Below are 26,339 nucleotides of genomic sequence, written 5' to 3'. Positions count from 1 at the left end.
TTGTTTTGCTCTCAACATAAAATTTGACTAATGCATTTTTCTCTCCTCAATTTACCGAGGTTCAAGTACACACATCTCTGAGGGTAGCATCTAAGCCTTTGTGTTGCTCTGGGAAGCGTTATCAGGGGACTTAGGCAGACAAGAATTTGATACGTTGTGATTTTGCAGCAGTAAACAAACTGCAGTGGAAAAAGCAGCAATTAACATTGTGAATTTAACATCATAGTTGATATAAAAGAATTTTAATGGCAATCACTCTACAAAAAGACTTTCTGTTTCTCTGCTAGGCTTCTGTAAATAGAAATCAAAACAAAACAAAATTCCTTACAAAATTAATAGTTAGGAGATGAAGGATTGGTTTGAATACTTCAGGATTTTGTACATTTGGCTGAATATAGAAAATATTCACTCACCTATTTATTGATTTATTCAGCAAGCACGTGCTGAGCATTGCTTTCTCTTGGGTATTGCAATGCTTTGAGGTGGATGAGATCCACAGCCTGCCACAAGGGGACAAGGACAGGTATGACTTCAGGAAATTACTATAGGCAATATTATAAGCAAAAGCTTCCCTTAAAACATTGCCCACTCTTGAAAACAACTCTTTTCAAACACCCTGAAAACAGAGAATGCATAAAATCTTAACATCTCTGTTTTACTGTTCACATCAAGTCTTATACATCCTATATAATAAAAAGCTAATATGCAAATTGACCAAATGGTGGAACAAACGGTTGCTATGATGTTCACTGACCACAAGGAGCAGACGCTCAACACAGAAGCTGTCCCCTGGTGGTCAGTGTGCTCCCACAGGGGTAGCACTGCTCAGCCAGAACCTGGGCTCACGGCTGGCGAGCACAGTCGGGTGGCAGGAGCCTCTCCTGCCTCAGTGGCAGCACTAAGGATGTCCAACTAGGCCCGCTTAGGATAGCTTAGGCCCGCTCCCCACACAGGCCAGGCTGAGGGATGCCCCCATCCCGAGTGCACAAATTTCATGCACTGGGCCTCTAGTTTTAAATATTTTCCTGGCCTGTTGCAAACATCCTCTCCTTAAGAATTCATATTGCACAAAGCTAGTGAACATTTATTGTCTGGCAGACACCAAGATAAGAGCTATCGCTCCCCTGGAAAAACTCCATTCTATTGGTAGAACACATCCTGTTTTCATTGCACTTTATAATTTGTGAAAGGATATTTTTCTAAACTCATTTGGTCTCCACATCTTGTGAACTTAGCAAGCAGGCTTTTCTATTTTGTCTAGATACTTTGCAGCTCTAAGTTCATGTTTGTACTACTAATTAGAAGTGGTGGGATCCAGATATGCTCATTAATCATCTAACTCTTAAGTCAGTGTTCTTTCAATCACAACACACAGTATGTGTATACTAGTATGTTGTGGGGAATGGGATTATATAAATACATTTCCTTTCTAGTTCTCTGTCCCACATAATTCATGGTTATGGAATGATGGGTTTAGGAAAATATTTTCTTAAGTCTCTCACTATATCAAATTACCACTCTGTAGTCAAGAGGCTCATACGCAAACAGTAACATAGACTTTAGAGTTATATAGGGCCTGTCACTTGTTCGGTACCTTTCTTACCACGTTATGTATATTAAATTAATTAAACATCAGGACAACCATAGGAGCTAACTTTTCTTATTATCCCCTTTGTATATATGAGGAATCTCTCTGTATATATGAAACACTGAGAAGTTAAATAACTTGTTCAAGGTGATACAAATAAAAAGGGACAGATTTAATCTGAGGTAATTTGGCTTCAGAGCTTCCCCTTTATCATATAATGATATTTAGGATGGTAAGAGTCTCCTTAGCCAGGTACAATGTCTGACATAGACTCTACTAGTTACATTTTAAGGCAAATATTAACATATATCATATAATACATACAACATACATTTCAAACCTGTGTCTGAAAACATTTTATCATGAATTGTTTAATTGGATTAGCTGGTTGCTAGTTGCATAGTTTGGCTATTAGGATTGGGTCACAAGACAGAAACATTAAGGGAGATGAATGTAGAATGACTAAAATAATGGAGAACCTTCTAGAAGGTTAGGTTATCATAGAGGAGACCTTGGAAGCCAAGAAGGTGTTAATGCTTAGTCTGAGACAGTAGAGGACATAATGGTCCCAAGAGGAAGAATCAATGGCCAGTGGACATCCTACAAGAAGTTCTTAGTCAGGAAGGGTGGTAGATATGTCACACATGATTATATTCTCATAGGCACATGTTCTAATATAATGTGTGCAAGGTTCAAAAGAATACTAACTGACTTTACCAGGGGTGGGGAGAGAGGTCAGAGAAAAGACACATTTAGGAAGATAGCTCCTAAAGAATGGGAGGATCCCCAGGCAGAAGATGAGCTATAGTAGGTGATTACTGCAATTTTGATTTCCAAAGCACTCAAAAGTACTTCCAAGGGGTAAGATGTTTGAAGCATTTTAAATAAGGAATAAGACATTTTATTTTACTACCAATATATTTTAAGACCTTATCAAAATAATAGATAACAGATTGCTACAAGTTTAAGTTAATAACAAATCAACCAGAGGCACCAAGGGAAATAGAGTTTTCAAAACAACCCTGTCAGCTGCGGTTCCCATTTACAAATAAGAACATAGATGTTTAAATAAGTATTTGCTACTAGATAAGTGCTAAATCTAAAATCTGAATCCAGATACATCTGTCTGATTCCAAACTTTATGCCCTTTATAGAGTATCATTTGTTCCATTCACCTGACCTTGTCACTCTAACCTCCTCAGGAAATACAAATATGAATATTCCACCAGGAACCTACAAGAGCCTTCTGCAGCAATGCCCAGCAAACCCTTGCTCAGGGTTGGCAGTGGAACCTTTGGGAAGAAAGAATCAGGGAATTACCAAAGCTCTCTTCCTTCTCCTGCACTCTCTTAATTTGGAAAGATTTGGAGCAAGGTATTCCCTTTTGTTGCTATATGCCTTCGGCCCTAGAGATCTGATAGTGGTCGAAGGACCAGAGATGACAACTTAGCTATATGTAAGGCTTTAAGGGAAAGGGGAAAAGATCTTGGGATGTCTACATTGCCCCACTGAGTTCTTCAGGGCAGAGGAGCAGAGAAGGTTTCAAAGTAAAACCCTCAGGTAGAAAAAAATTCTGAATTTACTTGAATTAGCATCTAAGCAGAGTTGTAGGTGGCTGGATAAAGCATAAGTCCTATGGAGGTGAGGGTTCCCTCATGTACACCATGGGAGGGAGGGATAGTTGCAGCAGCAAGATGCAGTTAGCCAGTCTCCCCAATTCTTCAGAGCATCAGAAAGAGAAATAGAGTAATGAAAAGTTCAGGTCTTAGGAAAGAAGACCTACCCAACAGGAACATCGGAGAAGAGAAGCATGGGTGTGAACAGGAAATCTAAAGAAGTGCTAAATGTCAAGAAAGTTCGTGAGAAGGATGCCAATCCCCAGGTCAAGGGCAGATTGGTTTTTACTACCTCTTACCTAAGCTCTTACATTCTCTTCTTCAGCTTTCTCCTCTCTCTCTTCTTAGCAGGATGATGATTCTCCTCTGAAATTTTCAACAGCTTCTTTCTGTTTGCAGAATAATCCATGCTTCTCAGGCAGGCATTCAACAAGCACTACAATGTAGCACATCTTGAAACCCTTAGCCAAATTAAATCGGTGTATGCCTCATTCCTAAATATTATTGTCCTTTCCCACCTTCATGATTTTGCCCTCTCCATTCCCTTATTTTCCACTCTTTTGCTCTCTCTGAACCTTGTATGGAGTATAATCAAGTTGCCCTGTGGAGCCTGCATTGAGGTTACATCTCTATGTCTTATCTCCTTTATATTTTGTAAACTTTTGAAGGTCAATATCTTATCCATATAACCCATTAATTCAAGGGATAATTCCTTGTGCATAATAGACAATCAATATAAAACTGATAAATGAAGATAATAAAAAGAAATAATGATCATATTAATTAAATAGATCATTTGCCAATATCTAGTTCAACACCTTCATTTTAGAGATGCAGAAACTAAATCTAAAGAAGTTAATAATCTTTATCTCCATAATAGCTAGTTGAACCAGAGCCAGGACTAATAGCTAACACATTTGACTACCTAACATACTAGGCACACCTGTAAGACTTATTTCAAGTTTTTCTTAACTGTTTAACAATCCTGTGAAGTTCTTAATAGCTGATTTAATAGAAAAATAGTTACAACGGTTAATTCATACCTAGTCACATAGCTTTGTAAACAGCAGAATGAAGATTTGTCTCCACTCAGACTGATTCCAGAGAACCTATGCTTTACCATGACTTTATTCAATGGGCCTTCTGTTAATCTTGCCCTCATTCTACCATGCCTTTCTATCTCCATTTGTTAGTTAAATAGGGCATAAAAATATTGGCTAATTCTGGTTCTTGCTACAAAATGAATGCTTGGAATGATCACACACATGTACTCACTGATATCACTAACAAAGTTAATAAAGAAAACGAGGTTAATTCAAGAAAACAAGGGATGTGATTCTTATTGAGAAATGAGGTGTAGAACCTACTTAACAAACTTAAGTCTTTTAGTCTCTACTATTAAGTCTTCCTCACAGGAGATAGTAAACAGACAAATCCTCTGCCAAGACTTAATCTTGGATATTCCGAATCCACCACCCTTTAAATTTTAATTGCTATCTACCTGAAAGGAAAAAAATATATATATACTATATTGGTAGTACTCATGGCAATTTGGGGGGTTATGTTCTTTTTGATGATCGCAATTCGTGGTAGTAACAATATCTCAATTCCAATTTTTTCTATGTATGAGTAACCTTATTTTCTAGAGCTTCAGAAGCTCAAACTTGTCTCCAGGAAGCTAATTTTGAACTGTTTTATGCTTAGTTTTCTTTGCTAATTAGATTCCATTTTAAAATTTATAACAGTGTTCCTTTTTCTCATTCACTGTATTTCTGTGAGCTATTTCTAGAATTGAATTTTGAAATTTTCTCAAGGAAATATAAGCCTTGCATTTCTGTTCATTATAAGAGCAACTGTGACCACAAGATAATTATGGAAAGGCAATTAAGAAGTGTTATGATATTCTCCAAAGTTGTACATTTGTAGTTAAAATTCACAAGTCTTGAAGGTTACTCTCTCCGGACCCCCACTCACTGGGAGCACTCTCTTCACAACATATTCTTTGGATGGCAGCCTCTGCTTGACCAGTGCTTCCCAAGAGAGCTCCAAAAATAGAAAAACTTGCTCATGTTTTTCCACTGCTTACAGCCCTCTGTGTTTTCTCATCATCTAACCTCCTTAACATGGATTATCTGTTGATGCTTTGGACTCTATCATCCAGCCTCATCTCTCATCACTTCAGGTCCTAGCCATCAACTAACCACCATGTTGCAATTTTTGCAATTGAAAGTCTAGAGAACAAATCTAATAATTCTTCCTTGTGACCATCTCTCAAATATTTAAGTGCAGGTACTGTGTATTACCACAATTTTCTATTTTTCAGGTTAATTGTTCTGATTCTGGCCATTTTTCGATAATTATGCCCTAATGTACCCATGTCTTGGTAGAATCTGAAAAAAAATGAATCCAGTATTTTGATATTGTCTACTCTCTTCAGAGAACATTGAGCTTTTACTTTCCTCATTGTGGGCACTATCTTGTACGCAAAATAAAACTTCATACATCTTTTTATCATCCACATCCACTCCAATTTGCACTGCAACTAAAGTCTTACATTAATTTTAATTACAGAATTCCAAAAATCTGTACTTTGCATTGTTGCTTTAAACATACATATCATCACTTATATTTATTTCTGTTGCATCGCATCTTATTATATTTAATCCATCATTTCACCCTATTGAGAATCCTATTTTCTTTATTATTTTTATAATGTTTTTTTATTGATTAAGGTATTACATATGTGTCCTTATTGCCCCATTGCCCCCACACACACTCATGCCCTCACCCCCCCTGTTGTCTGTGTCCATTGGTTAGGCTTATATGCATGCATACAAGTCCTTTGGTTGATCTCTCCCCCTTACCCCCACCCTCCCCTACCTTCCCCCTGAAGTTTGACAGTCTGATCAATGCTTCTCTGTCTCTGGATCTGTTTTTGTTCATCAGTTTATGTTGATCATTGTATCATTCAAAAATTGGATAAATTAGCTGACTTTGTTTTCATTCAAGTTATGGATAAAAAGTTTGAAAAGCACAGGGCCATATACTTAGTTTGAAAACAGCCACTCTATTACTATGATTAAAGTCACATTTCACTATCTCATTTATGAAAAAATTTAGAAACTTTCACAAATATACTATACTTAATTGTATTAAATCACATTACATATTCTTGATGAATCTGTTAGCTCTTTTTGATCTAAAAAACATCCTCATAATCCTCTTTGAAAGTGTATTAAGCATTTAAGTCACATATATGACCCCAGAGTAGACTCTTTTCTCTTAGAAAACTTAAAAAAGAAAAGAAGAACTGTCTCTACTTTCCATAACTTTTATAGATAATTCATAAAGGCTCCACAATCACATCAGCAATTTCTTCATCATGTGATAAATATGCTGTAATCATCTCTTCACCTATATTGTCATTTGATATTTTTCATAACCACAATGACTCAACTTTTCCTAATGTGAAAATTATTATTGCTGCTAGAGAAGACAGAAGTAAAGCAGGAGGTAGATTTTTAAAGTGTGGATAGGTTTTAATGTAATTTTACCTATATTTTCCCAAATCACATTAAATGAGAGCTAAAGAATTCCTAAGTTATTGTTTAAAACACATTTTTCTAACTCAGTCTCCTCCAGCAGAATTTCAGAAGGCCATACCCTGTTTTCCATCAGCCCCAAACTTTCCTAAACTTCTGGATCTGTGGAAGGATGAATTTCTTCATTTTGTGTAGGCAATGGTGCTCCTTTGTCAGGGCCATCCCTGCTTTCATGCCCTTCCTTTCCTCCAGTGCTCCTGTCCATAATGTCATAGTCCCTGCTTACCCCCCAAGCCTTCTGCGACCTGCCATGGGCTGTGGGCATGCTGCTCAGGTCGCCATGCTTTCTCCTGCTCCTGATACTGACTACTCTGATGTCACCCGCTACTTTCTTGCCTTGTCTTCTTGACACAAACAAGTCACCTTGCTGAAGTGTTGGAATACCTTTCACTGACAACAAGCTGTGTGGGAGCTGTTACTCCCTTTTCTTTCTTAGATTCTAACACCAATCTTGGTAGAGGAAGGTGCTGATAACTGAGCAGTATACACCCAGCTACACTCCAAACACTCACTCTCTTGTTATGTTTCAGCACACTCTCTACTACGTTGGGCCCAGGATAATCCAAAGTAATCTCTCCACCTCAAAATCAACTGGCTACCTACTTTAATTCTATCTGCAGCTATAATCCCCTTGTCATGTAATTTAACCTATTCATGGGTACCAAGAATTAGGACATAGACATCTTTAAGAGGCCACTACTCTTGCCTGTTATCTCCACTATCCAGTAGGTCACATCTGTCCATAGGCATACCTATGCCCGACTTGCTCTGACAAATGGCGTGCTAGCTGATCCCAATTCAGCCACTTTAATGTACAACCACAGGGCACTTGAGCTTTCTTGGGCAAGACTACACACCACGTTCTCTGCAACATTCAACTTGGAGGAACATATTTCCGAGGAATCCTCTCTAGAGCTCCCAACTTGGATTGCTATCATATATTTCCTTCTCCCTCTTAGAAACAATGTCCTTACAGAGCCTCTCCAGTCTCTGCCCCTTCCTCATCATCCTTGACCTGGGCTGATGGATTCAAGAGTCACAAGATCACTTCGATAGTATTTTCTTTGTAAGTCCTATGGAAGGAAATCTATCTTAAGACTTAGGATTTGAAATTCAATTTATTGGCACTTAGTGAAAATGTCATTTTAAACATCCTGTTACATGGTATTTTCAGTTGCTTAGTATTACAAATGATTCTGCAGTGGAGGTTTTTGTACATACACCATTTCATACATGTTCAATATGTTAGATAAGTCCAAGAAGTAGAATTAATGGCTAAAGGATCCTCATTTTAACTTTTGATGGATATTGCTAAATTGATGTTTTCCCAGGTTTATACTCTTATATTTATGCATACATCAATTTATACTCCCAGGAGCAAAACGTTAAGGGAGATTGTTTTCCTACATCACCACTAACAAGACATACTGTCTACTTTTTGAGCTTTGCCTATTAAATTGATGGTAAAATATATTTCATTGCATTTCTTTCTTTGGTTAGAAATAGAAGAGTTATGATTGAGAACTATTTGTAATCATATTGTTTCCTATGTGTTTTTATATGTTTTAGAATTATTTAAAAATACTCTGAATTTTTAAATGACTTCTAAGAATTCAAGTAGTATGAAGCCAGAGTGGCTGGAACAAATTTTGAGAAGCTTCCCATGGCAAAAAAATCTAGGAAAAGAGAATCTGAAGCAATGGTAGTCAATAACCAGAGCTGTGAAGCCTCAGACTATTCAACTTTTCAGATTCTTCTAAATGTTGCTGACAGCTTAAAGAGTGATGATCATGAATATCTTCTTATGACTCTCATACTATCCCCTTCTCTCTTAGCAGAGGATACATAAACAGAGGCTGCATTCTGAGAAATGTGGAGGAAGTCTCTCTTTGGTTGGAGCTCAGTATGATAAGGGTAGAGTTAGTATTAAGGAAATCAAGAGGGAATATCCTTAAGAATGCTGGTGTATGAGCAATCCTTAAAATATGCAGAAATTCTGAATGATAATTTTTTCAATTGGATTTTATTATATTTAAATGGTATGCATCACTAGCAAACGAATGACCAAAATATTTAGGCTATTTTTAACCTAAAAACATTAGAAGTCTACAAATGTCAAAATGATATTGATGCCTGCTTAGAAAACCTTAAAGTTTGTGTTCTTTTTTAAGTTGGATAAAATGACTATAATGCTCTCTCTGTTATTTCAGATGAACATTGACATTCAGTGCCCTTTAATGTGGGATCTTACACAATTCAAGTTCTATATCGAGCGTATAATTTATGTCCAATGACACGCTCTCCTGAACTGCTGACGGTAAAAGAAAAAACTCCTTTCACTCCTTCCCCAGGAAAAATACAGGGCCAGGAAATGAGAATGCAGACTTCAGGTATTTTGATCTATTTAGAGAATCCTTATTTATGAGTAATCCACGTAAGTAAAGTTTTGTGACACTATTTAATGAGTAAACATTGGGTCAAAAAACATCCCAAGGATAAAATAACTTGCTATGTTCGAATAAAACCTTTATTGTTTTCAAGCTTCTTACCCAAACAGTATAATCGTTTTTGCTCGGGTGATTTTTCTCACCTCTCTTATTGAATTGGCGCTGACTCCAAAATAGTACATGTAATCCTCACTTTGCACGGCAGTGCAGGGCCATATAAATGACCAAGTAAGCTGAGACCACACAGTGATCTTCATAAGTGATGGGGAAAATCACAAATGCCCCATGGTCTTTAAAAATGTTTCTTAAAACTTTAAAAATTCTCTCATCATAGCTTATAAATATATATGGAAATTTCAAAAAGAGTAAAAATAGTATTAGTACATTGTGATTTAAAATATTAGAACCATTGAGAATTCAATTTCTTTGTACTTTCAAACAAGAATAGTTTAAACAGTGCTTGCCTTCTCTTTGTCATTGTATAACTTAAGATACAAAAAAAGCATCTTTCCTGCTTCGGGGCATTGTCATGGTGCTTTCTAAGTTTTGATCAGCTTCAAACATTTTAACCTTCATATTTTCAATATTGTAAAATATCTAACTATCTCCGAGAGTTCTCTCAATGTGAAGTCACTTTCTCTAGAGCAGCTTTATCCTTTTTATCACAACCTCTTGCCCGATTTATGTAAATAAATTCACTTGCACTAAGTTCCTCTGGCTACATATCCACAGTCTCTCAACTGGGCCCATGTCAACATTCCCACAGTCAGCTATTTCTTCTACAGCTCCATTATGTTCATTTCATCTGCTATCACTTGTCTCTCCAGGGTACTTTCATCTTTGTTGACCAATTCTTCTGTTGATTATCCATTTGTGTCCAATGTCATATGGGTCTATCCCTGGGAGACAATGAAACAACACAACAACAGGCTGAATTACAGATATGCAGTGACCAATCACCAACTAATTTTAAAAGAAGTGACATGATTCACGATGGGCACCTGTTACTGACACCGTGATTATGGACTGAAGAGCTCGCAGGAAGTGTGCACTATACGCACTTACTCAGTTAATATGCCTTGGTAACTAAAATTTCAACCATATTGTTGAAGAACCGGTGTTAAGTAAGCCACAGTAACTGAAATTCATGCATGTGGAAACTGTGCAAAGCAAATAGTGACTTGCTATAAATAGAAATGATGTGTTTATTTCTTTATTCATAAGGCCTTACTTTTGGAAACAACTAGTTCTTCTTTCTAGGTGTACTTTAAGAATATGGAGAAAAAGCAAACAGAATACTAGGATCTAATGAGAGTTCATTCCCTTGTACATATCTGCATTGTACTTTATTAAATAACTTACATAATATTTATTATGACAGACATTTTTCTAAAAGCTTTACAAACATGATCTCTTTTAATCATCTTAGCAGCAATGAGCTAGTTACTATCATTTTGCTTCTTAAAGATGGGGAAATGGGAACAAAGAAGGTACGTGACTTGCCTAAGGTTACACAGCTAGTAAAAGGAGGAGCAAGATTCAAACCCAAGCACTCTGGCTTTGGGAGGTGTGCTTTCTTTCCACCATAATGCTGCCTTGTGCCATCTACATGCGTCACTAATTCCACAAGTAACATGTTATCAGGTCATTGCTCTTTCTAGTAGAGTGTTCTAGTTCATTTATTGTTATAGTTTATGATACAGAATTCAATACATACAACTGCATTGTTTGCAACAGAGATTTCTAAGACCCCATACAACTTAGTGGGGAGGTTGTGTCTCCCAGCATGAAGGTAGAGAAAAAAACAAAACAGGGCCCTAACCAGTTTTGCTCAGTGGATAGAGCGTCAGCCTGCAGACTGAAGGGTCCCGGGTTCAATTCTGGTCAAGGGCACATGCCCAAGTTGTAGGTTCGGTCCCCAGGAGGGGGGCATGCAGGAGGTAGCAAATTGATGATTTTGTCTCATCATTGACGTTTCTGTCTCTCTCTCCCTCTCTCTTCCTCTCTGAAATCAATTTAAAAATATATATTAAGACACACAAACAAACAGGGATCAGAAAATGAATAAATCTCTACTCAGATTACAAGGATCTCTTAAGGGAAATATGCAAGCCAATTCTACTGAAATTTAAATGGCATCAATTTTACTTTGCTTTCCAAACAACTGTCCATCCCTCCAACCACTAAACCTAAAAATTGTAAATTTTAGTGAACCTGACAAACAGAAGGAAAAATAACTGTAAGTAGATGCAACTGATAAAACACAGCAAGTTCAAAAATATTATGTCTGTTTGGAGTAATCAGATAACAGTCTGCTTCATTGGAATTGTGGTTAAAGATTAAAATGGTTGTTTATTTTTAAATCTCCTTGTGTTTCATTGCCACTTCCTGAATGTCTGCTTGGTGCCTAGCAACTGCCAACCATCCAATTTTCAATGCTGTCTTTTTCTCTCTTTGGCAAATAAAAAGAAAAACATCAAAAGGTTATGCAGGCTGTTACTAAAAATAATGTATTTCATAAAACGATATGAATGACCTGGAATAAGTCATTCATGAATATAAGATCACAAAGAAGAGCACAGTAGAGGGTCTATTTCACATAAAGTCTTTCTTTTCAATTCCTGAGTCCAGTTCCACTAGTTGTAAGAACTTCTTTATTATCTATACAATAGATCTTGGTTTGTGAGTGATTTCACTGAAAAGGAAGAAGAAATTAGAGCCTCTATACTAAAGGAAAATTAGTGAAATGGTGTGGAGGTGGTGGGTAGCACAGTAAAAAGTATATGGACTAGAGACAAGATCCAGACAAGTGAATTAACCAATGTAGGTACCAGTTTCTATTAAGAAGAATCAAGCTATATGACCTCTAATTAATTCAAAAATTAATAATATCCTAAGAGGTAGATCATAAAGAGAACTCAAAAACAAAAGAAAAAAGGAGAATCAAGCTATTTGATCTCTAAATTCACTTTCAGTTCAAAATATGAATAATTCTACAAAAGCACTTTAATTATTTTAAGGTCATCCAATAAACTGTAACCTTCAGTACCGCATGCTGTTCAATGCTGAAATGCCTTAATTGGCTTCCCATTTCTCTTAGGATACAATCCAAATTCTTTATCATGGCCCAGGAAGCCCTGAATGTTCTCTCTCCACAAGCTTCTCTTCATTCCCACCACTCTCTGTTCACATGCCTAGGTCAGTTATTTACACTTGCTAAGCTGATGTCTGTCTCAGGATGTTGCCCATTCTTTTCCTTAAACATCCTCAGTTCCACCTTCTTGGCCTTCAGGTCTCAGCTTACATGTCACCTCCTCTTTCTCAGAGAGGCATTCCCTGTCCAGCTGACAAGAGGGACCTTTTCTCCAGTTAATCTTTATCACCTATTCTATAGCAATTACCACAACTTGCAATGATCTGATTACTTCTTACCTGCTTTCTTATATATAAGAGCATTAGCAGCCTTATTCCACCATGTGTCCCCTTGAACAGTGCCTGGCAAATAGTAGGCATTAAATAAGTATTTTGAGAATAAATGAATGATCATATGTGGCAGGGGGCCAGATATGGCGGGGACCTCCCTTTTCCGCATGGAGCACGGAAAGAGAGATGAACCGGTTCTGAGTGGAGGCGGCTGGGGATTGAGAAATAAAAGAAAGAAAGAAAGAAAGAAGGAAAGAAAGAAAGAAAGAAAGAAAGAAAGAAAGAAAGAAAGAAAGAAAGAAAGAAAGAAAGAAAGAAAGAAGACGCAGAGATAGAAGCAAAGCTGGGAGCCGGGTGTCCTCTCAGATGGAGGGACAGGGACCCAGAGCCCACACAGGGTGTTTATTTATACCCCCAAATACCAGGGGGTTTCACCAAAGTTAGGATTAAAGGAGCTTATTTGCATTCTTGAGTAGGCCCAAGCATTTCTGGTGCTTAATTGGATTTACATATCAAAGTCCCACACCTGGGCTAAAATGAAGGCCAAGCTGATAACACTCTTGCCTTTTTGCCTGTCGCCCTGAGTTCAGCTGACAATAATTAAAGAAATGCCCATGTGCCTTCCCAGGGGGCCCTCTACAATCATATATCATTCACTGATGCATCATTAAAGCTGAAGGAAAATGCTTGGTATGTAGTAGGCAATTTAATATTTTCTAAAGTATTTTCTTAATGTAATTGAATGAGTGAACCTTTATCACTTTCTTATAAAGGTGTCAGTATGAATTATCTACTATGTATTCTGTATCACTGCTATAAAATATTTCCACAAACTTGGTGACTTAAAACAAAACAGTTATTACTTTATAGCTCTGGAGGTCAGAAGTCTAACATGAGTCTCATGGAGCAAAAATCGAAGTATTAGGAGAGCTGCATTCATTCTGGAGAATCTAGGTAGAATCGGTCACCTTGCCTTCTCCAGTTTTTAGAGGATGCCTGCATTCCTGGGCTCGTGGCCCCAATTCCATCTTTAAAGCCATGTGGCCAGTTGAGTCTTTATCATGCTGTATCAGTCTGACAATGATTCTCCTGACTCCTTTCACTTATATGCAGCCCTGTGATTACATTGAGCTTACCTAGATAATCCAGAAGAATCTCACGTAAATACCCTATTTAATCACATCTGCAAAGTCATTATATTCACATTTTCCAGGGATTAGGACATGGGTATCTTTGGGGACCATTATTCTGCTTGCCACATTGTCATTTGGTATGATTCTGGGAACAAATCACCCTTGTCTTGGGTAATCCATTGAAACCTCTTCTCTTTCAAGCATGTGTTACATGTTTGAATTCTGGAGATAAATTTCCCATAAATAATCTTATTTCTCATTTATCCCTCTCTGGGCTGTGGCCTGAGGGTGTTAGTAATACTATTTTGCATAAATTGAACTACTACTTTATATGCATATAAATTGCCTAAAAGTAAACATTGACATCTCTGGACAGGCTAAAGATTCATTTCTGTTGCTGGTAGAAGATAATTACAAGAAGAGAAAACACATTCTAGTCCTATCATCAAAATAAGGATGACATGTATAATGTAAGAAGATAAAATTCAGTGAGCGTCAAGCCAATTGCATCATTATTGGAAGAATCTATCTTTTTAAGGGATGAAGGTGGGATTTGTTTTTTATTATGAAAAGTTTAAAAAATAACTCCTCAGAATCTTAATGAAGAAAAGGAATATTTCACACTCAGAACAGACACCAGGATACAAAATTACAAGTGTTTGACCCAAGTCCTCTCCTCCTCTCCTCTACAAACAGAGATGGGAAGGAGACAGTTGAAGAAAAGAAGCAATTCTGTAAAACAAAGACCTCAGATCCCTATAAATATTATTAAAATATAAACTTCTGTTTTGCTTTTTTAAAAGGAGACAAGGGCACAAGGGTAGGACGATGGACTCCAAAGCCTGCTTTGAGCGAAGACAGTTCTCACTTGCTGAAGGTAAGTCGGCCTGCACAAGTAAGCAAACCCACAGGCCTAACACATCAACCTGCCGTCTATATATTCTATCTGCCTTGGCACAGCTTGTGTTTCTGGCATTATTTATGAAGGCACTCTTGCTATATTTGCACAGCATGCAGCATTGTTCACAGCAGGGTACAGATTATTGTCAATGAATAATAACCCAAAAGCTCCTAACCCTTTTGTGCTGATGCCTAATAACTAAAACACCAAATAGCCACTTCTCTGTGTTCTGCTTAAGTTTATAGTACAGCCATAAATAACCTACCAGCAGCAGGATCCATTGGGCATCAGTGACCACCACAGCAAAGTTACAAGTTTTATTGTTCCCTATTATACTATAAGCAATGTTTATTACTAAACATTTTTTAAGTGGTGAACCCTAAATGTGGACATCAGAATTTTCTGAAATCTCATATTGCTTGAGTTGTTAATCAAGCCAAAGAATACATCAGGTCTGGTTTGGGAATTTGCTGTGAAAAAATGGGAAGAACATTTCAGAGAAGTGGAAGTCCCTACATAGGCATTTATTCTCTCCAAATTATTACAATTGCATGGAAATTCATCTTCTAGCATTCAGCGGACAATGGAGCTTTTGTTCCTACCAACTGGTTTACCTTGTTTTGGCTATTTTCTCTCTTTTCTTTTTCCTGATCCAAGATAATCCTATATAATAAAAGCATAATATGCAAATTGACCAAACGGCAGAACAACTGGTCACTATGACACATACTGACCACCAGGGGGCAGACGCTCAATGCAGGAGCTTCCCCCTTGTGGTCAGTGAGCTCCCACGGCGGGAGTGCAGCTCAGCCAGAAGCAGGGCTCATGGCTGGCGAGTGCAGCGGCGGTGGCGGAAGCCTCTCCCACCTCCGCTGCAAGAGGGTGGTAAGGAGCGAGGGGTCCTGGACTGTGAGAGGGATGTCTGAAATCCAGCCCCGCCCTGGGCCTAAGCCGGCAGGCGGACATCCCCTGTGGGATTCCAGACTGCGAGAGGGCACAAGCCAGGCTAAGGGACCACCCCCCCACCTCCGAATCTCGTGCACTGGGCCTTTAGTTTTACTATAAACACTAGACATAAACAGAAATCTCCCATGGATACTTGGACTGAAATTGCCATAATTTTCCTTTGGACTATAAATCTATTATATAAAGTTACACTTACCTCTATTGTTCTATTTTCAGTTACTAAGCAATTATTCCTAATCATATTTTGCCCAATAATACCTTAATATACCTGACCCTAATGTTCCATCTTAAGGGATCACACTAAACTGACTTGTCAATTCAGGTCATCTATTTCAAACAGCTCAGAAGAGTTGTAGGACAAAAGGGAAATTGCTTAGAAGTTGTTTTTTGTTTTGTTTTTTTTTGGGGGGGGGGGGGAAGAGAGGGGAGACTAAGTTACAATTCCAAATATTATTAACAATATAAGTTTATAAATCAAGATAAATAAAAATTCACTTAACCTATCCTTTTTATTAATTAAAATAGTACAAGCATTTGGATATACACTGAGTGGCCAGATTATTATGATCTCTGAACACATAATAATCGGGCCACTCAGTGTATATCCTATATAATAAAAGGCTAATACGCAAATTGTGCCCTCGACCAGGAGTTCGACCAGCAGGCAGGCTGGCCAACCGCCCATGTCCCCTCCCCCTAGCTAGGCTGGCCAGACCCCACCCATGCATGAATTCATGCACCGGGCCTCTAATATGTATATGTATGTATACACACACACACACACACACACACACACATACTGAGTGGCCAGATTATTATGTGTTCAGAGATCATAATAATCTGGCCACTCAGTGTATGTTATTGTCAATACAAAGTATTTCAAATATTTTATGATTACAATGATGTAAAGACTAGCCTGATCCAATATACCATTGTTCTAGAGAATGGAACAAAATAGATGTTCCCTAACATTCTTGTTTATAAAAAAGTATAGAAAATGCATTAGGTTCAGATGGCCATCTCTTGGAGCTTATCACCAAGAACAGCTAGAACAACTATGCCAGCTTTAGTTCCTTCCGAGTCCTCTTCTCTACTTGTCCCACACTGTTCTTGTTCCTAGCTGTCTGGTCTGCAACATTTATCTCTTGCTTTAGTTATCTATACATGCTATTCAGAGTCATAAGCAAATATACATATAGTTTCCATGAGCTTTGCCAAAAAGAAGTTAAACAATAAACTCATCTAAATTGTCCAGAGTATCTATCAGCAGATAGTGAATTACCTTTATTTTCCATGAACTTGGATACAATTGAATAATTAGGTTGCCACAATTATCCTTCTATAGGCAATAACTTGTTAAAACTTTTGTTTAGTCTATTCCAAATGTCAGAACTCATAAAAAATAAATGTAATTTATTAAGTATTCATTCTTTTCTCTCTTGACACCTAAAATAGGTCAAATTTCTTATTCAAAGATCAAAAAAACCTCATCTTTATACGTTAGGGTTCTTTGTTTTCTTTTTGAGAATTGAGTTGAAGCATATTAGGTATCAATTAGGTAAAGTTTTAAAACTAATTTCAATGGTAAATAAACGATTGCAAAGTTCTATAGTGAGGCCCAGGATAGAGTGCCAGCCATGAAAATAGGCAAACCTGCAATGAGCCCTTCTATGTGATGTCTGTATTCCTTTGTATTGATCTCAACCTTACCTCCCTTTAAGTGGATAGTTTCTCAATCCCAGCAACTCTGCCTCTTTGGTGATTGCATGAGATGCAGCATTTAAAAGATGTTCTGGCCCTGGCCTGCGTGGCTCCGTTGGTTGGAGCATCATCCTGTGCACATGAAGGTCGTGGATCCAATTCCAGGTCTGAGCACTTGCCTGGGTTGTGGGCACGTGCAGGAGGCAGCGGTCAGTGTATCTCTGCCACTGATGTTTCTTTCTCTTTCCCTCTCTTCCTCACTTTCTAAAAAATCAATAAAATATGTAACCTTTAAAAAAAGTGCTCTGGAAGTTCTGAAGAACTACTCCAGCTTCTCTATATATGTCCCCGGATGCTCTTACAGTAGCAACAGGAAGCCTAGCCATCTGGAAGAATTATCACTGGGGATTTCACCAGGGATCTCAGGACTTGAACATGCCCCTCACACAATGCAGAGGGATCCTTTGCAAACACCATTGCTAAAATGATCTGTGTAAGATCCAAAGTTCTCCTGGGGTACTGCACCCACAGAATCACAAGGGGCAAGACCAGAAAAGCAGCTTCCACCATGCAGGCATCAGACCGAGGCTGTAAAAGTATTCTGCAGTGGTCGCTGTACCTTAAATTCCAAGTACATAGGTCTTCTTCAAAAGTCTCTTATCCAAAACCTCTGAAATATCTTATTTCCCCCAATATCAAGTGGCAAACACTCTATAACTGGATATAATTTAATTTCTATGTAAATGAAATTACATTTTCATTTATGTTTCAATTGAAGCTGAAAAAGTCACTATGTCTGGCTTATTAAAAACAAAAAGATTGAGTAGAATGAGTTTTCTTACATGGACTAAAGATAGAATTCTCAATTATATTTATACTTTTCAATTTAGTGACATGATTATAGTGAATCAGACTTGTGACATGTCTAAATTGTCTAGAGTTTTCTTACTCAGCCAGCAACTTTTTAATCTTCTTTCCTTATTAAAAGCTCATGAACTCACTGTCTCACTTTTCCTTTTCTACCCTCACATTGATATCATAGTTGTCACACATTATCTTGACAATTAGAGACGATAACTACTCCTTTTAAGACAACCTTGTTGCATGTAACTTTCATGATGTCTGGACATCATGAAAGCACTTACCTCTTATGACTGCTTTATTTATGTTTAAAATAATTTTAAAAGTTCTTACTTTCCCTTGGATCTTTATCATGAGATATTTTAATTCCTCTGGGGTGATATTATCATAGAAGTTGACAAATAAAGACTCCAATAATTCTATGTACAGGGTCATGCAATTAACATACATATAACAGCCTGACTCAATGTAGCTCAGGGTTGAGAGTCAACCTATGAACCAGGAGGTCACTGTTCGATTCTGGTCAGGGCACATGCCTGGGTTGTGGTCTCGATCCCCAGTTGGGCCTTGCAGGAAGCAGCAGACCAATGATTCTCTCTCATCATTGATGTTTCTATCTCTCCCTCTCTCTGCCTCCCTGAAATCAATAAAAATATATTTTAAAAACTACACATAACATTGCTTGAGTAAACAAATAAATGCTCAGGAACATATAATTAAGTTAAGCATCCCTTTTATTTACTAAATTAATTTTAAATGACTCATGAGTTTAATGTTACATTACATGTAAGCAGTCTAAGATAAAATTTTAAAACATGCCCAGAAATTTATGTGGATCTTCTAATCACTTATTAATATATATACAGTTTTTTAGATGTGCCAAACACTTCATGCTTATCAGTCCACTTAATCTTTACAACAACTTTAAGTTAGTTTCTATTATTCCCATTTCACAGATGAAGAAGTTAAGGTACTGGAAGGTTGGCCAAAGTAATGTAACAAACAGTGGCATAGTCAGAATTCCAACACATGCCACCTGACTCCAAATTCATGTTCTTAACCGGTATGCAATACTGTCCCTAGCTCTTATTCCCAGCAGTTTCCCATCCGTATATTACCCAAGAGCCTGACCTTACTGAACTTCTGTCAGCTGAGTTGTGACTGATTCACATAGCTTTGCAGGATGAAATTTACAATTTTGCAATAACGCCCAAAGCTCCTACAGTTTGGTAATAACTACCCAAATTAACTGACAGAAGATCTTGATTTAGAAATGCCAGATTTAGCACATAAAAATATAGGCTGTTCATGTAAATTTGAATTTTAGGTAAACACAATTTTTAAAAATGTAAGTATGTTTCATGTAATATCTTGGACATACTTACACTAAAAACATATTTGTTATTTACCTAAAATTCAAATTTAACTGGGTGTTCTGTATTTTCTCTGGCAACCTATCCTGACTTCATTTCTTTCTCTAATGATGTCCACTGAATAGGAAGTGAACACCCTTATGCAAATGTGATAGCCCATCTTAATCATCAGGATGATCCCAAGAATGGTTCAGACTCCTCAGCCAACCAACTTCCCTGTGGTAGCAACCCCTCAGGTCCAGTGTCTGTGTGTGACTTAATTGTCTGATTTACAGGAAGGCCTCCATTCCAAAGGGTTTACTCCATGCCTTTGTATTTCAGTTGAAGCCTGAGTCACACATCAGCAAAAATTACCAAAGCATCAGCAAAAACTGTCACAAACTCCTAATGGTCATTTTCACTCCCACCATATTCCTGGTCTCCAATCCTCAGTGCAATAAAACATTCAAAATTTCATATAAAGGCCTTCGTATTTCTCATTCTATTGCTTTCTGGGTGTTCAGTTTGCATCATTAAATTTAGAGACCAGATAGATGTAGTCTTTGAACGTCTGAGGACAGAATTGGGTCCTGGATGTTTTGTAGCTGACTTTTTTTTTTTAACATATTTTTATTGATTTCAGAGAGGAAGGGAGAGGAAGAGAGAGACATCAATGATGAGAATCATTGATTGGCTGCTTTCTGCACACCCCACACTGGGAATTGAGCCCACAACCCAGGCATGTGCCCCTGACCGAAATCGAACCCAGGACTCTTCAGTCAGCAGGCTGATGCTTTATCCACTGAGCCAAACTGGCTAGGGCTGTATCTGACTGTCTTAAAGCCTATATCGGGGATCAGGCCAAAATGCATGATTCCACGTAAAATTAATTACTGGGTGAGCTTCCCATTACTGAGTTCACAGTGGCCTTGAAAAATATTGTCCTTCGAGGGATGCAAAGTCAATCATGCAAAGTGCTATTTAATTGCTGCATTGAGCTTAAAAGCAGCCAACTCTATCATATTAGCCCTGTGTTGGTCACATCAGCAACTGCTGAATAACTTGTTGGCTGATTGACTGAAGGGCTATTGGAAAGGTACTGGGTAATTCTCTTTGCTATTTGATCAGATGTCCTTTTCAAGGGTGAACCCAGCAGGGCCCTAGAAAGCAATTGGGGGGAGCTGCTGAAAACTATTCATGAGAGCAAAAGAGAAGAGAATCACATTATCTGCTCTCTATGCTGGACGCATAAGCTTTGGAAATGGAGTTGTCACACAGTGAGAACAGAGAAAATGGCACAGGATTGCGAGTTTAGAAGCTTGGGTTTTGGTCCTCTGCTAATAACCCTGTGGGAGGCCATGGAGAGTTCATTCTCTCTGGAAGTTTAGCTAAATGTTTTCTAAGGTCACTTCTTTAATTTATAATTTTTCATCTGACTCAGATTTTTATGCATTTTACCAGGAAGACGTTTTAGCCTTCTGCCCCATCTCAAATATTGATTTGCTGCTTTTATTCCTCAACTTTCTAAGCAGATCACATACTTAAAAATGTGATATCAGTTCTCATGAATATCCCAATTATTAAGGGAATTCAGCTAGTTAGGTTAATCAGTATGGCCCTGGTTCTATGACACAATTGATCCTTTTTACAGTTATTCATTCATTCTTTTATTCAGTGCATGCTGAAATTTTAGTCAGTAAATATTTCATACTTAAGAACCTACCTACTACATGTTATGCACTGAGCCAGGTGCTGGTGAGAAGGTCCCCAGCTATAGAGCTATCATCTTAGAAGAGAAACAAGAATGCAAACAGAATTTCAACATACTGCAGGTGTCATAAAAGAAGTGTTGGTGAAGAGCCATGGTAGGCTAGAGGGAATGTGGCCATCGACTGAATCAATCAGAGGAGAGTTGCACAGAGGAAGGACTGTTTGAGCTGGACTTTGAAAGGTGAGGTTGTCAGATGGAAGAGTTAGAAGAGGCATTCTGGGCAGAAATACAACATTATTCTGCAATTATAAGCACAACTGATGTGAGCTTGAAAGTAAAGCGATGTTGAGAAGGCTAAAGAGGCCAAATTGGATGGCTAAAATGTCCCAGAATAAAGAGAAAATTAAAGCATATATGTAGAAAAACATTTAAATAAGTATATGTTTGTGATGCAAGGGTTGAGATTAAGAACATGAGCTCCTGCCCTACAAAAACAAAAAACAAAAATCAATCATATTGAATAGCACGGAAAACACCCATGATCTTCCACAGGCCAGTCTTTAGAACAAAAAATTTTATTGTTACATCAACTAATGATTCTGTATGGAGTTTCCAATTTTCTTAACATTTGGTCTTCACAAAGCTTACTTCTCATTGATGCCCAAACTATAGTTTCCCTTCTTTCCCCAGCAAGTACTTGCCATGGTGTGACATCATTGATTACTACTTGTAGTGCCTTGTCTACTCATCTATTTATTTGCTTTGAACTTGAAAAAATATTTTTCTTTCTGCAGACAATATTACTTGAATTTATGTTTCCATTCTTGAGTAATGAGTTAATTTCATATGTACTCCAAACTTGTCAGTTCCTGGCACAGTTTTGGCATAGCAAAGCCAAAAATCACATATTAACAGCTTGGAGTAGGAACCATCTTTTCTCCTTACATTGCACTAACTTTCACATCTCATATTTCCAGGGGCCTTACTATCCTTAAATAAATAGTGATCAATTTTTCTATTTCATATATGTATTATATTTTATAGCTTTAAAAGCTCTGAGGTTGGCTTCTAAATCCTAAAGAAACCCATCTCTCTATTTATATATTAGAAGGAGTTAAGGTGCTGGGATAGAAACAGATGGGGGGGAAAGAGATATAATTAGAAGTCAGCAGAAACTGTGGCTTTCCTATTTGTATTGCATGGTTCCTTTCATTGACTGTAATGTATGAGCTTCAGCATAATCTGTAATGTGGTCATCAATTTTAATTTTGCCAGCCTTTCATTTGACTGTTGCTGCCATTCCCATCCGAATCTTCAAAGGACACTGTTAGGATAATTATCACAGTCACCAGATCTTTCTTCTATTATAACACTGAATATGATCAACCTATTTTTTTCTTTGCAACTTGAGATCACAGAGAGTTAGCATGCTCACTCTGATAATCATCTTTTTCTAAAAGTACAGCTTTTAGGAGCGTAATCACAATTACATATTCTCTAAGTAACTAAGTTGATATAATAATTAATAATACTAATATGGCTCATTTCAGGGAAATATTTAATTCTATTCCACGTTTAAATGGTTTCAGCACATTGAATTGTGCCCCCCCTGCCACTACCCAGTTAAAGCAAGGTTTGCATTCTCATTTGAAGACATAAGAAAAGAAAGTGCTCTCAAACTTGGCCAATTCGCCGAAAGATATCTCTGATGTTTAAATGCTTTGCCTGAAAACTCTTCCATGTGCATATAAAAGCCAGGATCCCCCTCCTTTCCTCTGATGTTGTGCTTTGCACATTTTCACAAACCAAGTTTATGCAGGAATCAGTAGTTAGTCCTAAAATTCATGAATAAATGTGATCCTAGTCAGTGTTTTAATTCAAGGGAGATGCTTTTTAACACAAATCTATATAGGCGGACTTACTGAATTACCAACCTTAGTGAATGTTTGCATTCTCTTAGTTCACTTTAGATTCCCCCAAGAACTAAAAAATCAGGACATTCTTTTATTAGATTGGTAGTTATGTTTTTTTCTCTAAAATTTGAAGAAATTCACTTGGTGTCTGACTGTAACATTACTATCTGATAAATGTCTTTCCCCTGGAATAATCAAATATACAAGTAATTTCCCAGTTATTCCAATAAAATTATGAAGGAAAACTATGTAAACTGTGAGTTCTTGGCTTCCTACCATACATTAAGCTAAACATAAAATGGTTATTCTGACATCCTTGCTGGCTGCAATCCACTTCACTCACTAGTTACAAGTTATTGTTTTTCTCACCTAATTCTATTACTCATATAATTCTGAAAAGCTCTCATAAAATGAACATGCAAATAGCATCTTCTGTGCTTCTAGATGAATTTATTACTGAAATTTATTAGCACTTAAGGTCAGCAGAAAATACTCACTTGAACTCATAGTCTTGTGAATATAGTTGACCACATATGCCACACAGTTCAGTTCTCTTTAAACACTGTCACACACACACACACACACACACACACACACACACACACACACACACTATGATATTATAAATAATGGCATTCTGCATGGTAGACAATTACTTTTTGAATAATTAGTCTCCATTAATATCCTCGTAGGTAGTTGTGTTTACAAATAAATGAAGACCAGCTTAATTGCAATATTCAGAACAATAATTAATGGCATGAGTTCCAAACTGACATGTAAGGCCTATTAAGTAAGGAATGTTTATTCTTGTTCACCACTGTACCTCGATACCTAGAGCAGTGCCTGAATTCTACTAGGTTTTTAAATAAATGTATTTGCTTAAAAAATGAATAAATAAATTACCTAGAAATATTAGGTAGGAAATAATTTCCTCCTTTTTAAATTCCTTTAAAGTAGAGCAATATAGAGGATATACTGTATTTCAGAGGAAGAGAAAACACAAATTTGACCACATGCATTTGATTTAGAAACAGTAGCTGACTTGAGCAGAACTTTAGGTGAATATTTCCCCTTAATAGGAGAATCTATAATTACTTAAAAATTGAAAATCACAGTGATTTCCAGACGCTGAAAATCCTTATGTGCAGCAAGTTGTGGTAACCAAGGAGATTAGTGCGTGGGGGCTGACAAAGGGCAGAAGTGAATTCAGGTGAGCACATTGAGCTCAGACTCTCTGTGGAACGTGCATCTGAGCACAATACACTTACCTGCTTAGATCTAAATATCACAGTTGTCTGTCTGGTTGGAGATAATTGGTCTAACATACCTGGCTTGTGGAGAAAAGCACGCAATGTGCCTGGTCCATGGGAAAACAGAGTCCTCCACAAAGTATTAAATCTTGACCACTTACGCACTGGATCCATCGTTATGCTAACCCCCTCATTTTCTCTCTTTGGCTGAAAATGTTGGAGTTCTTACAGCTTTCCCTTTTGTGTGAGATCAATATAAAAACAGGATGATGGAAACAGGTTTTAACAAGTCAACTTTCTAGCCAAGTAATTCATGATATAAGACATGGAACTTGATTTTCCTGTTTATCCTGCTGGCCTTTAGCCTGGCCTAAGTCCAAAAGTTTAAGTGAGGTTGACTCCATTGGGCCAAACTAACTCTGTAATCCACAGCCCCTAATGTTTCATCAGACCTGCTCCAAGAACCTTGCTGAGGACTTCATGGTGCTCACAAGAACTTCTGAATAGATAGGGCCCACCTATTAGATTTTTAAAATTAAATCAGAAGATATTTGCTGGCAGACTCAAGAAAGCATGTTTCATAATTGCTAAAGAATCCTGCTACATCATGGAACATGATGGTAAATGTATGGGGAACAAAGAGAAATAATAATGAAAAGGAAAACTAAAGTAGAAAAAAAAAGCCAGAGACTTAACACCTTTGGGATTTCTCCATCCTCCGGCTGTATCTACTTGCTAACTCTGCCACTTGTTCACAGATATTGTGTGGATCTCAACTCCAGCATCCCCTTTCCTCTCCAAGTACAGCCAGGAAGGTGTCACTGGGAAAGCTGAGATACTATCTGAGAAAAACAATGAACAAAAAACAGTACTAACTGGGACATAGCCTAGGGGAGGGAAGGCTGAAGAGAAGACAAGCCATGGGATTCAGATCAGTTCACATGCCTGCTGGGCCTGCTGCACACTGTTCTTGGTTAAGACTAAACTAAATAGAAACCTGAACATTATACTGATTGAAGGGACTTTAGAATTCATCTGGCCCAACATTCTCACTTTATAGCTAAGACATTTATGGCTGACATATAACCCTTAGGACTAAATACCTGAACTTGAGGATCCACAACTACCTACAAAGGAGATCGATATGCTGAGGGCATGGCCGACTAACACTTTATAGATCAGTTTTTCAATATATATCTGACTTTAGGTAATACAAAGGCAGCAGTATATTTTAATATTTATGTATTTGTTTTAATATATTTTTAAAATATAATCAGCACATCAATTTAGTAATGTATAATTTCCTGTGAGAATAAACAAATCCTATGATGTGCCAAAAAGAAATTGCTCTCTTGGAGATGTAGTGTAGTAATTGCCCTGATCTGCATTGCACCATCTCAGTCACCTCCTTAGAAGTGAATGGGGTTGGGATGAAGGCAACTGGAGCTTTTCTGAGAAGCCAACAATGAGAAAGCCTTTTCTAACATAAGCAGTCTTTATTTTTAAGGGAAATTGGTTTAGTCACTGAGGTTAGGGGAATTCCTCTGGATGCATTCCTAGAAAAAAATTAAATCCATCCTTCCTTGAAACTATGAGAAATTAGACAAATTCTTCAAATATTTGCATCCATACGTGTCTGTAATTATTGAGACAATGTAAAAAGTGATAATACTGCCAAAACAGTAACAATATACTAGTACTTAATGTCTATAACATACCATGTGGTACACAAATCAGGTGTAAGTTAGGATCTCATCCTATATAATAAAAGCATAATATGCAAATTGACTGAACGGTGGAACAACCAGTGGGCGGGGAGCGGGGCCGATGAGTATGCAGCGCCAGGCCAGCCAAGTTGTGTGCCAGCGGGCAGAG

The 26,339-nt window shown here is 37.5% G+C and overlaps 1 long non-coding RNA gene across 4 annotated transcripts in view; it reads right to left on the bottom strand.

Annotated features, from left to right (window-relative positions):
• LOC114230431 (uncharacterized) overlaps positions 1-26,339 on the bottom strand; it is a 160,097-nt gene that overhangs the window by 14,854 nt on the left and 118,904 nt on the right. For 3 of the 4 annotated variants that reach the window (XR_008557283.1, XR_003616316.2, XR_008557284.1), the window contains one exon: positions 9,682-10,152. The exons of the other annotated variant lie outside the window; for it this stretch is intronic. This is a non-coding gene — a long non-coding RNA (uncharacterized LOC114230431). Of the gene's footprint in view, positions 1-9,681; positions 10,153-26,339 lie in introns of those variants that run through there. 4 annotated transcript variants of the gene reach the window in all.

The sequence above is a fragment of the Eptesicus fuscus genome, chromosome 10 (genome assembly GCF_027574615.1).
Source record: "Eptesicus fuscus isolate TK198812 chromosome 10, DD_ASM_mEF_20220401, whole genome shotgun sequence".
NCBI lineage: Eukaryota > Metazoa > Chordata > Mammalia > Chiroptera > Vespertilionidae > Eptesicus > Eptesicus fuscus.
This window is presented reverse-complemented; position numbering and strand designations above follow the sequence as displayed.